The sequence below is a fragment of the Mobula hypostoma genome, chromosome 5 (assembly GCF_963921235.1).
Source record: "Mobula hypostoma chromosome 5, sMobHyp1.1, whole genome shotgun sequence".
In the NCBI taxonomy this organism is placed as follows: domain Eukaryota; kingdom Metazoa; phylum Chordata; class Chondrichthyes; order Myliobatiformes; family Myliobatidae; genus Mobula; species Mobula hypostoma.
This window is the reverse complement of record NC_086101.1, coordinates 26,564,248-26,576,811: the sequence shown is the minus strand read 5'-3', so window position 1 is coordinate 26,576,811 and position 12,564 is coordinate 26,564,248. Positions and strand designations below refer to the sequence as shown.

At 42.6% G+C, this 12,564-nt stretch overlaps 1 protein-coding gene across 2 annotated transcripts in view; it reads left to right on the top strand.

Annotated features, from left to right (window-relative positions):
* LOC134346160 (hepatic and glial cell adhesion molecule-like) overlaps positions 1-12,564 on the top strand; it is a 74,703-nt gene that overhangs the window by 22,162 nt on the left and 39,977 nt on the right. The gene's annotated exons all lie outside the window — the stretch shown is intronic.

The following is a 12,564-nucleotide window of genomic DNA, read 5'->3' as shown; positions in this document are numbered from 1 at the left end:
TCTAGAAAGAGTTCACCGGACTCTAGCACCACCGAAACCAAAGCAGACAGAACAGAGCAGTTCTCATTCGGTTCCTGTAATTTCAAGATCAGGAGTTTGATTTCCGCTCCACTAAACAGCGTAATATCACGTATGAGGGAAACAAGCTTTTCTTCGCTCAGGACCTCTCAACTGAGACCATGCAACAGCAAAATGAGTTCAACACGGTCAGAAGAGTTTTCGTCGAAAAAGGAACGTTCTGTGGATTTCAACATAATCCATGCAAGATGAGGGCCCTCAATAATGGGAAAATACACCTGTTTTCATCACCAAAAGAGGCCGAAGATTTCCATCAAGGACACACCTGAGGGGTCTGATTAAGGCAGTGGTGAGATTTCTTCACTCCCGTACCCATGAGAATCGGCTGATACTGACTGCTTAACAGGTATAAGCCTACACTGAGTCCCAGAAGACATCTTTTTTTCTTCCTTTATTTTTCTTTGCTAGAACTGCCACTTTAGCCTCGTTTATTCTATTCTTGAAAAGATACTGTATTTAAGAGGTTGTTTATGCCACCAGAATAGCTTTATTTTGCCTATTTTTATTACTTACAACATTTTTGTTTGTTGAAACCTTAATTCTATTGAGGTGGGACTCCATGGACCTGAGTGAACATCTATAATAGGCAATATTGGAATACAGTTCAGTGGCTACTTAGATTTTATTTTTATGCTAAGTGGGTTAAGTATATAATATTCAAGATGTAATAAGGTGCATGGTTGGTGGACACCACTAGCTGCCTATGGGGTTAGGTTCGCATAGTTTAGCTGCTCCTCTGTAGAGTGGATCTGCACAAGCCCTATAGTTTTGTTTTGAGTAAGGGAGGGGGAATTCAAGAGTTCAAATGTCTATATGTGTAAATGTACGTTTTTTTTCTTTATGTATGTCGTGCACCCAACACAGCAGTAATATTTCTTGCTCCTATTTTTGGTATAATTGACATGTACTATATATGGAATAAATGAGCACTCAGAATATCTTTAATATAAAAGTCACAAGCTGGAATGTTAGAGGACTAAAGTTAACCAAATTGAAAGAGGTTATAAATAGGATTAAACAGCCTAAATCCAAAATAATTTTTCTTCAAGAAACCCATCTGACAGTCTCAGATATTAAATTGGTATGGAATAGATGGCCTGGCCAAGTAATATATGCAACATATAACAACTATGCTAGAGGTGTACTTATTCTTATTCCTAGAACGATACCATTTCAAATTATGAAAACAATCCAAGACTCAGCCGGAAGGTATGTTATTACGCAAGGTAATATCCTCTTTCACATAAAACCTAGTCAGTATACAGTATATGGCCCAAATGAAGACAATCCTAAATTTTTTGAAGATTTCCTCCTTACTGTGTCCACTTTACGAGGCTTTTATATCATTGGAGGAGACATTAATTGCACTTTAAACCCAGCAATGGATCGCACTTTAGGCTGTGATACCTATAAGGCACAAACTAGAAAATTACTAAAACAATACATTGTGGATATAAATTTGGTTGAAGTATGGAGAGAACAAAACCCTGGCAAAACAGAATACTCGTAATTCAAGTACATGTAAATCTCATTCTTGTATTGATTATTTTCTTGTCTCAAGAGAGCTCTTATCAAAGATTAAAAGTTGCTGCTATGATAGCATAGTAGTAAGTGACCATGCTGCTATTTCATTAAGTATTCATATAGAGAAATTTACTCACACTCCCCCTAACTGGCAATTTCAGGTGAGATGGCTACAAAACCCAGACTTCGTTAAATTTATGTGAACTAAAATAGATAGTTTCAGTTAAATACATATCAAACTATTGCCAGCATGAGATGGGAGGCGTTCAAGGCATATATTAGAGGAGAAATCATTAGTTATACGTACAAGCTCCAAGGCCAAACAACAAAATAGTGATGGAAACTTTGTAGAAACAAATTCTGTCTTTAGAGATAGAACTAAATGAAAGGGATGATCCAACAAAAAGAGAGATCTACTTTCGAGAGCCAAATATAATAAATTATCTGCTGATAAAGCTGCAAAAAGTTTAATGTGGCTGAAGGAATCTTATTATGATCAAGGAGAAAAAGCTGGGAAACTCTTGGCATGGGAATTTAAAAAAAATACAGTCTGATAGAGCAATTAACAGTATAATAACCTCTTCAGGAAGCCTAACAGTAGACCCATTGGAAATTAATAACAGTTTTGGAGAATTTTATGAACATTTATATAGATCAGAATGCCCCCAAGCCTCAGAAGCACGGGACGCATTTCTTGACCAGTTTTAATTCCAGACACAGACAGAAGATGCAAAAAAGGAGTTAGATAGAGACTTAACAATTGAAGAGATATCCCAGGCTGTCCAAAATATTAATAGTGATAAAGCTCCAGGACCTGACAGCCTACCAATTGAATTCTACAAAACATTAAGAAAAATTACTAGTCCCACTCTTAAATATATATGACGAATCTTATGGGAATGGAACTCTCCCTCCCTCTTTAAGGCCGGCAATGATAACGCTGATCTTGAAAGCAGGCAAACCGCCTACAGAATGTTTCTCATTTAGACCGATAAATCTGATTGGATCGGACACAAAAATACTTTGTAAAGGCTTAGCAAGAAGTTTAGATCCTTATATCCCACATCTAGTTCATAATGATCAGAATGGCTTTGTGCAAAAATGCCAAGGATTCCATAATATTTTTTAGATTAGATTATGAGGACACGCAGTCCTCTTTTATTGTCATTTAGTAACGCTTGCATTAAGAAATGATACAATTTGTTCCTCCAGAATGATATCACAGAAACACAAGACAAACCAAGGCTAAAAAAACTGACAAAAACCACATAATTATAACATATAGTTACAACAGTGCAGGCAATACCGTAATTTGATAGAAGAACAGACCGTGGGCACGTAAGAAAAGTCTCAAAGTCTCTCAAATATCCCATCATATCACGCAGACGGTTGAAGGAAGAAAACTCTTCCGGCCGTGAGCTCCCAGCGCTGCAAACTTGCCAATGCAGCATCCTGGAAGCACCCAACCACAGTCTGACTCCGAGTCCGTCCGAAAACTTCGAGCCTCCGACTAGCTCTCTGACACCGAGCACTGAGTGCCATCTCTGCCGAGGATTTGGGGCCTTCCCCTCCGGAGATTCTCGATCGCACAGTAGCAGTGGTAGCGAAGCAGGCATTTCAGAATTTTGTCCAGATGTTCCTCTGTGCTTCTCACGGCTGTCTCCATCAAATCAGGATTGTGCATGGCATCCTACTTCACAAATATGATAGCAATTCGATATCAATATTAGAATTCTCAACATAATTCAGGAAAAATTTGATGCTAAAGATACAGCAGTATTATCACTGGATTCAGATTGAATATACAAACCCAATAGCCAGTGTCTTAACAAATAGTATAGTTTCTAAAGCAATCATCTTGGAGCGATCTACTCGCCAGGGATGTCCTTTGTCACCGATGTTTATACTGGCCATAGAACCCCTGGCTATGGCAATAAGAACGCAGACAGGCCTGTCGGGCATCCAGTTAGGAGAACAGGAACATAGAATATCCTTGTATGCTGACGATGTGATTCTTTTTTTAAACAAATTTATCTGTCAGTGTTCCAAACTTAATGCAACAGATTGAACTGTTTGGGCAGTTCTCTGGTTATAACATTAACAACTCAAAATCATCAGTACTATTTTAGAACGAAGAAGAAAGATTGAAACCAGTCATAAAAACCCCGTTTATAAATGCAAAGGAAGGATTTACCCACCCTGGTGTCAAAATTACCCCAGAAATTAAAACGATCGCCCCAACAAACTATGACCCACTAGTGGGCGAAGTGAAGGAGACATTGGATTGATGATAACAATGCCCATATCAATGACTGGCTGTATAAACATGATCAAAATGAATATATTACCAAAATTTCTATACCTTTTTCAATCACTTCCTCTCCCAATATCAAAATCATTTTTTGATAAGCTTAATAGTATTTTTAGTAAATTCATTTGGAATAATAAAAAATCTAGACGGAGACTTAGGCTGCTGTACCTGCCTTATGAAAGGGGAGGGCTACGGCTCCCGAACCTGAAATGGTATTATTGGTCTGCTCAGTTATGTTCTGCAATGTTTTATTTCTCAATGGAAGCCCTTCCAGCCTGGGTGAATATTGAACAGGCATCAGTACCAAACCTCCCATTAAAGCTGTATCTATACTCTGCAGACCCAAGAAATCTGAAAACAAGCGAGAACCCTTTCCTCAAAAATACTATTGACATCTGCTATAAAGCACATCAGCATATTAAAGATTCTCCTCCCATTCCTCGCTTCTCCCCAATATGGGGCAATGCATACTTCAGGGCAGGAAGAGCAGATGGTGGCTTCAGAATCTGGGCAGACAAAGGTGTGCAGAAAATAGAGGACCTTTATATGAATGGTAATCTTATTACATTTGATCAATTGTGTCAAACATACCCTATCCCTAAAAAAAAAACTTTTTAAAATATTTGCAACTGAAACATTTCATATTATCAAAATATAAGCATTTAATATCTGAATCACCCCTATCACATCTTGAAAATCTCACACTTCTAAACCTAAAGGGGAGGAGTCAGATTTCTTTATTCCATACAGCTTTGATGTCATATGATAAGGAGTCCACCGTTGACAGGCTGGAGGCATGGAGACTGGATGCTCAAGAGGACATACAAGAAACTGAGTGGGAAATGGCATGCTTAAAAGCCCCAAAACAATAAATTAACACGAGAATGAAGCTATTACAATACAAATGGTTAATGAGAGCTTATGTTACCCCGGTTAAACTGAACCATCGGTCCCCTGACATCCCGGACACCTGTGTTAAATGTTTAGAAGAAAATGGTACTCTGTTTCACTCTGTATGGGACTGTCCAAAATTTAAAAAAAAATACTGGAAAACAGTTGTTCAGACTATATCTGAGATTGTTGGAGTGAAGGTGCCTCACCAAGTAAAAATGTGTGTACCAGGTATATATCCAAAGAACTTGACTGTTAGTTCAAAACAGTCAACTCTAATTGACTTTAGACTCCTGCAGACCAGGAGGATGATAGATTTATCTTGGAGAAAAATTGATATACCTTCAATACATGTATGCGTGAAGGAGATGGTATTGCATTGGAGAGACTGACTTACATAACCAGAGGAAGGGCAGGAGAACTTGAAAATGCGTGGAAACCTTTATTGGAGTTTCTTGGACGTCAAGGTGCACAGTCATTTTGAAATAGCTGTGTTGTTGAGTGCCTCTAGGGTTTTTTTTCTGATGTGTTTTTATTTTACTTCTTTGTTAAATATGTGATGTGTGTGAAATTTTGTATTTCTTTTCCTTTGATGAAAAACATGAGGACATCTTTCACTAGTTTAATTATTATTATTGTTTATTTGTATATCTGAAATACATGAAAAATTGTTTTAAAAAAGGTACAGTAGCATCTATATTTTCTGAGGACATTGAGGTGTGCAAGGCTCTCTGTCCCCATCCTAAGAACTTTGTATAGGAGTACCATTGAGTGTCCTGTCCGGCTGCATCATTTTATGGTACGGAAGCTGCAAGGCATCAGACTGCAAGACCCTACTGAGGATAGGAAAAAAACCACTGAGAGGGTCATTGGAGACTCCCTCTCCCCTGTTTGTGACTTTTACTGGGAGCGTTGTATACTGGGCACCCGAAGTGTTGTTCAGAACCCCTACCAACCATCACACAATCTCTTTGACCCACTATCATCAGCAAGGAGTTAGAGGTTGTCAGGACTAGGATGGCTAGATAGGGTGTTACGTACCCCGTAACTGGGTTTCCAAACCAGCAGAAATGGACCACTCGTTGGAGTCTGGATTACTAGGAACTAATAAAGTTTTATTAAAGAAATAAGTAACAGAGTATTCTAATCATGAGGATATAAATGCAACTGGTTAGCAATGATAATACACACATGTACACAGAACTAGGGTAATAGGGATCAACCAAGCTCTATCGCAGTCTAGGGGTAAAATGATCAGTCTTAACAGTAGAACAGAGCTAAGGTGAGTGGGAAGACAGATGATTGGGAAATTTTTAAGGAGCAACAGAACTTAACTAAAAAGGCAATACGGGGAGAAAAACTGAGGTATAAACGCAAGCTAGCTAGGAATATAAAGGAGGATAGCAAAAGTTTTTTTAGGTATGTGAAGAGAAGGAAGATAGTTAAGAACAATGTTGGGCTCTTGAAGAATGTATTGGGAGAAATTGTTATGGGAAACAGAGAAATGGCAGACGAATTTAATAAGTACTTTGGATCTGTCTTCACTAAGGAAGACACAAGCAATCTCCCAGATGTATGGATGGGCCAAGGACATGGGGTAATAGAGGAACTGAAACAGATTGACATTGGGAAGGAAACAGTGATGAGTAGACTGATGGGACTGAAGGCTAACAAATCCCCAGGTCCAGATGGTCTGCATCCTAGGATACTAAAGGAGGTGGCTCTGGAAATTGTGGATGCATTGGTGATCATTTTCCAATGTTCCTTAGATTCAGGATCAGTTCCTGAGGATTGGTGAATGGCTAATGTTATCCCACTTTTTAAGAAAGGAGGGAGGGAGAAAACAGAGAACTATCACACTGTTAGTCTAACATCAGTAGTGGGGAAGATGCTAGAGTCCATTATTAAAGATGAAATAGCGGCATATCTCGATAGCAGTGATAGGATTGGGCCGAGCCAGCATGGATTTACCAAGGGCAAATCATGCTTGACTAATCTATTGGAGTTTTTCGAGGATGTAACCAGGAAGATAGACGCAGGTGATCCAGTGGATGTGGTGTACCTTGACTTTCAGAAGGCATTTGATAAGATACCGCATAGGAGATTCGTGGGTAAAATCAGAGCTCATGGCATTGGGGGGGGGGGGGCAGGATATTGACATGGATAGAAAACTGGTTGGCAGATAGAAAGCAAAGGGTATCAGTGAATGGGTGTTTCTCGGAATGGCAGGTGGTGACTAGTGGGGTGCCACAGGGCTCGGTATTGGGACCACAGCTGTTTATGATTTACGTCAATGATTTAGAGGAAGGCATTGTGAATAACATCAGCAAGTTTGCTGATGATACCAAGCTGGGTGGCAGTGTGACATGTGATGAGGATGTTAGGAGAATTCAAGGTGACTTGGATAGGCTGGGTGAGTGGGCAAAAACTTGGCAGATGGCGTCTAATATGAATAAGTGTGAGGATATTCACTTTGGGAGCAAGAACAGCAAGGCAGATTATTATCTGAACGGTGTGGAGTTAGGTAAGGGTGAAATACAAAGAGATCTAGGAGTACTTGTTCATCAGTCTCTGAAGGTGAATGAGCCAGTGTAGCAGGCAGTGAAGAAGGCTAATGGAATGTTGGCCTTTATTACGAAGGGAATTGAGTGCAAGATCAAGGAAATCCTTTTGCATTTGTACAGGGCCCTGGTGAGACCACACCTGGAGTATTGTGTGCAGTTTTGGTCTGCAGGGTTAAGGAAGGACATCCTGGCTGTGGAGGAGGTGCAGCGTAGGTTCACTAGGTTAATTCTTGGGATGTCCGGACTGTCTTACGCAGAGAGATTAGAGAGACTGAGCTTGTACACGCTGGAATTAAGGAGATTGAGGGGGAATCTGATCGAGACATATAAGATTATTAAGGGATTGGACAAGATAGAGGCAGGAAATATGTTCCAGATGCTGGGAGAGTCCATTACCAGAGGGCATGGTTTAAGAATAAGGGGTAGGTCATTTAGGACAGAGTTGAGGAGGAACTTCTCCCAGAGAGTTGTGGAGGTGTGGAACGCACTGCCTCAGACAGCAGTGGAGGCCAATTCTCTGGATGCTTTCAAGAAGGAGCTAGATAGGTATCTTATGGATAGGGGAATCAAGGGTTATGGGGACAAGGCAGGAGCCGGGTATTGATAGTAGATGATCAGCCATGATCTCAGAATGGCGGTGCAGGCTCGAAGGGCCGAATGGTCTACTTCTGTGTCTATTGTCTACTAAGTGACGCAGATTTCAGCTCAACTCAGCTTAGTACAGTTTGCAGTAATCGCTGTTGTGCCATTGGAGAGAGAGAGGGGGGGGGATGCAATTTGGTTCAGTCAGACCTTTGATGTCTTCACAGTTGGTTTAGGGCAGACACTTTTTGGTTCAGGCAGACCTTTGATGTCTTCTATCCCGCTGTGGTCACCGACTGTGACCCCTCCGTTCCGGATATGATCGTTCTTCCGCGGCGAACCTGGCACCCAGACAAGGGCGGACACACACACCAGGTTCCCACGAATCGTACCTTTACACCCTGCGAGCCTATGGTCGGTTCCCGCGAACTGGACCTCCAAACTCCCACCAACTTGTGGGGGCACACCGCTCTTTCCAGGGTCTCGTTATCTCGTGGTGTCACGTGCCTTGCAAACCTGTTCTTTTTATCTCCCACTTTTCCTTCGCTACATCGACGACTGCATTGGCGCTGCTTCCTGCACGCATGCAGAACTCGTTGACTTTATTAACTTTGCCTCCAACTTTCACCCTGCCCTCAAGTTTACCTGGTCCATTTCCGACACCTCCCTCCCCTTTCTAGATCTTTCTGTCTCTGTCTCTGGAGACAGCTTATCCACTGATGTCTACTATAAGCCTACTGACTCTCACAGCTATCTGGACTATTCCTCTTCTCACCCTGTCTCTTGCAAAAACGCCATCCCCTTCTCGCAATTCCTCCGTCTCCGCCGCATCTGCTCTCAGGATGAGGCTTTTCATTCTAGGACGAGGGAGATGTCTTACTTTTTTAAAGAAAGGGGCTTCCCTTCCTCCACTATCAACTCTGCTCTTAAACGCATCTCCCCCATTTCACGTACATCTGCTCTCACTCCATCCTCCCACCCCCCCCACTAGGAATAGGGTTCCCCTGGTCCTCACCTACCACCCCACCAGCCTCCGGGTCCAACATATTATTCTCCGTAACTTCCGCCACCTCCAACGGGATCCCACCACTAAGCACATCTTTCCCTCCCCCCCTCTCTCTGCATTCCGCAGGGATCGCTCCCTACACAACTCCCTTGTCCATTCGTCCTCCCCATCCCTCCCCACTGATCTCCCTCCTGGCACTTATCCGTGTAAGTGGAACAAGTGCTACACATGCCCTTACACTTCCTCCCTTACCACCATTCAGGGCCCCAAACAGTCCTTCCAGGTGAGGCTTCACTTCACCTGTGAGTCGACTGGGGTGATATACTGCGTCCGGTGCTCCCGATGTGGCCTTTTATATATTGGTGAGACCCAACGCAGACTGGGAGACCGCTTTGCTGAACATCTACGCTCTGTCCGCCAGAGAAAGCAGGATCTCCCAGTGGCCACACATTTTAATTCCACATCCCATTCCCATTCTGACATGTCTATCCACGGCCTCCTCTACTGTAAAGATGAAGCCACACTCAGGTTGGAGGAACAAAACCTTATATTCCGTCTGGGTGACCTCCAACCTGATGGCATGAACATCGACTTCTCTAACTTCCGCTAAGGCCCCACCTCCCCCTCGTACCCCATCTGTTACTTATTTTTATGCACACATTCTTTCTCTCACTCTTTTTCTCCCTCTGTCCCTCTGAATATACCTCTTGCCCATCCTCTGGGTCACCCCCCCCCTTGTCTTTCTTCCCGGACCTCCTGTCCCATGATCCTCTCGTATCCCCTTTTGCCTATCACCTGTCCAGCTCTCATCTCTATCCCTCCCCCTCCTGTCTTCTCCTATCATTTTGCATCTCCCCCTCCCCCTCCAGCTTTCAAATCCCTTACTCACTCTTCCTTCAGTTAGTCCTGACGAAGGGTCTCAGCCTGAAACGTCGACTGCACCTCTTCCTATAGATGCTGCTTGGCCTGCTGCGTTCACCAGCAACTTTGATGTATGTTGCTTGAATTTCCAGCATCTGCAGAATTCCTGTTGTTTGCTTTTTATCCCCCTGCTGGGGTATCACCTGTCCATCAAACTTCAAACAGTTCAGGTTCAAAGCAACCGGTCTGTCAATATTCTGAATTGTGTTTCTTTAACGTTAATTCCTCTCTCCTCTCTTATTAGCATTTTAAACGTTTCTCCATTGTCTCTCTTATCTCCCTCATTCGCATCAATCCTCTGATAGCTTTGCTTGGCGTCACAAGGGTAACAGGTTCTTCCCTCAGGCTGTGAGGTGAACCCTAACTACAAATCTAATGAATACCTGGCTACCACCGAGGTCTCGTCACAAGGACAGCAAACTGTTCTACTGTACAGTTTATCTGTATGTATTTTTGAATGATAGTTTATTATTTATGATAATATTATGTTTGTGTGTGTGATATACATTATGTATTATGGGTGCACTGTGGTCTGGAGGAATGCTGTTCTGTTTGTTTGGATATATGTACAGTCAGAAGACACAAAACTTGAACTTGAAACATAAAATTCTGAGATCAAGAAACACTGGGCACAGGGATCTGTTTCCCCTTGTTGGGAGTCTGGAACCAGATGCTATAGTCTTGGCATATGGGCTAAGAAATTAAAAGTTGTGTGTTTTTACACCCCTGGGACGCAGCCCATGCTGGTTCCCTGTGAAATTTCACTCTGTGGGCTGTCTCTGAATATATTCTAGAAAGCAGTAACAGATTTCTAGACACTCAAAACACACTCAGCAGGGGTACGGATAAAACAACAGTGTTTAAAATAGCAATTCAGCTACAATTGTATTGAACGGCAAGACAGGTTTGAAGACCGAATATCTGATCCCTCCTATTAAATTTTCTGTACCACTTCTCTCTAACCTTTTGGGACTGACTGGGTATTTAAAACAGAAAATCCTTTTGGAGACGAGGAATTAATTTCTTCACTAAAGATTTGTCACTAGTATGTAGAAATCCCTTGTCCTTCATTGGAACCTGGTAGTATCTCCCCTGCATGCAGGCTTTGCAGGTTTTCAGGTGTACCCATAAATGAGGCCTATCATTAACAACACTCACAACACGCTGGAGGAACTCAGCAGGTCGGGCAGCATCCGTGGAAACGATCAGTCGACGTTTCGGGCCGGAACCCTTCGTCAGGACTGTCATTAAAATGTTGGGTTCAATCACACAGCCATTGAGAGCCAAACCCAGGATTGTCATGATAACAGTTTCTCCTTTCCCCAGTCATTATTTCCGTGGAGTGAGGAGCTCATGGACTGAGGACTTAAAACAGAAAAATAGCCTTGACTGCCATTCCATAAAAGGCGTTTATCTATACATTTACTGGTGTCTCATCTCTCTGCCTGCTGGAGGGCCCCCTGCTGGTAACATTGTGTAGTGGCAGCAGCAAATTTCGAGCAGTAAATTCACAAACTTAGAAACAACGTTTGAACTGGTATCATTTGCCTTTTGTGGAAGTAAATTTCAAATGTCCTTTGGGTGGAAAAGTGTTCAAATTACATATCAAAAGCACTGGTTCCAATTTCAAACTCTCTTATCATCTGATGTTTTTATGGTTTACAGTATTCTGTTGATCCACAATCATACTGTAAAATGCATTTATTTGTTCATAACTTGACCAGTGAGGGCTAATTTGAAAAGAAGGATAAAATATAAACAAGAGAAAATCTGCAGGTGCTGGAAATCTAAGCAACACAAAAAATGCTGGAGGAAATCAGCTGACCAGGCAGCATCTATGGAAAAAAAGCACAGTCAACGTTTCGTGCCGAAAAGCTTCGCAGGATTGGAGAGATAAAAAAGCTGAGGGGAGAGAGAAACACCAGGCGATAGGTGAAGCAAAGAGCTGGGAGTTGATTGGTGAAAGAGACAGAAGGTCATGGAAGAAAGAAAAAGCAGGAAGGAGCACCAGGGGGAGGCAATGGGTGGGCAAGGAGATGAGGTGAGAGAGGGAAAAAGGGATGGGAAATGGAGAAGGGAGGGTTGGGGGGCATTACCAGAAGTTTGAGAAATCAATGTTCATGCCATCAGGTTAGAGGCTATCCAAACAGAATATAAAGCGTTGTTCCTCCAACAGCTTCATCGGAATGGGAATGGAAAGTGCAATTAAAATGGATAGCCACTGGGTGATCCCGCCTGTTCTGGTGGATGGAGTGTAGGTGCTCGGTGAAGCGGTCTCCCAATGTACGTTGGATCTCACTGAAGTACAGCACTGGACATAGTATATGATCCCAACAGACTCCCAGGTGAAGTGTTGCCTCACCTGGAAGGTCTGTTTAGGGCCCTGAATGGTCGTGAGGGAGATGGTGTAGGGGCAGGTGTAGCACTTGTTTTGCTTGCAAGGATAAGTGCCAGGAGTGAGATCAGTGGGGAGGGATGAATGGACAAGGGAATTAAGGGAATTGCATAGGGAGCGATCACTGTGGAAAGCAGAAAGTCGGGGTGGGGGAGGGAAATATGGCTTGGTGGTGGGATCCTGTTGGAGATGGTGGAAGTTTCAGAGAATTATGTGCTGGACGCAGAGGCTATTGGGGTGGTAGGTGAGGACAAGAGGAACCCTATCCCTGGTAGGGTGGCGGGAGGAGGGT